Consider the following 1,087-nt stretch of genomic DNA (forward strand, 5'->3'; position numbering starts at 1 on the left):
AAATGCCCTTCAATTACCTGGCGGCGTATTCAAGTTCTACAAGTCACAAACACTGCTACAGAACTTCATATTGCGCAAGGTTCAAATAATTAAAATCATTTTTCATTTATGTAAAATTTGGAGCTATTCACGATTCTTGTACCAATTAGGCTTAATTTCAACAGAAACCTGCAAAAAAGATATTGCACAGACACAAAAGCGGCCGTAATCACAGCTTGCATTGTCAATAAATAGCAGGGAAATAAATACAATAACTTAAATAGTGAACAAGTGAAAGCACAATTGTCATGGTAATTTTAACGGCACCATTGCGATGGATGGTATAAAATAAGATGCAAATGTTTAAACACCGAGTACCAATATTCCATGCTGAATAAATTACATTTGAAGCAATCTATAAAAATTCATAAACAAACACTGTTATGATCTAGGTAAATCTAGATTGTTTGAAGCAAGACTGACAGCTTTATCAAAATTAGCAAAATCCCTTCTATGCACATTGCAAGTTCAAATATCGACAATCGCTAACATAAAACTAGTCAACCATACTGATTCATTACAACGAGATTTCTTAGAAGTCAATTTAATGACATTTTCATCTCGCTCCTTTGATAACTCAGGATGTAATGACGACAAGATGGCGCTGCATAATGTGGACGACTCATGCATGAAAGCAACATTGATTGCTGAGTATAATGGAACTACAGTCATGGGTCTTTCTTACGTCATTTGTAACATTTCTAGTCAGATGGTGACCCGTAATTCCGTCAAGCGCACATCCTTTGGTTGCCATCAGAGTGTACCAAGGGGTGGCTCATTGTTAAGTGTCAGAGGGAAAGGTCATGTAGGGAAGATTCGTTGTTTACTGTCAAAAAGATGTACTACACACTTCTGATCTTCTAGTCACGAGAAATCCGTACAGCTCAATGCATGTTTGAAACCCGCTGTGTTTCTGTGTCCTGCATTTGCACAGCGACGGTCTTGATCACACATACTGCATTTGGCACAGGCACAATTTCACGTTCTGATATGTAGCCGGTACACTTTCAATTTCCTATATATCAATGACAATCACAATGACGTCTTA

Source organism: Branchiostoma lanceolatum, chromosome 9 (genome assembly GCF_035083965.1).
Source record: "Branchiostoma lanceolatum isolate klBraLanc5 chromosome 9, klBraLanc5.hap2, whole genome shotgun sequence".
NCBI lineage: Eukaryota > Metazoa > Chordata > Leptocardii > Amphioxiformes > Branchiostomatidae > Branchiostoma > Branchiostoma lanceolatum.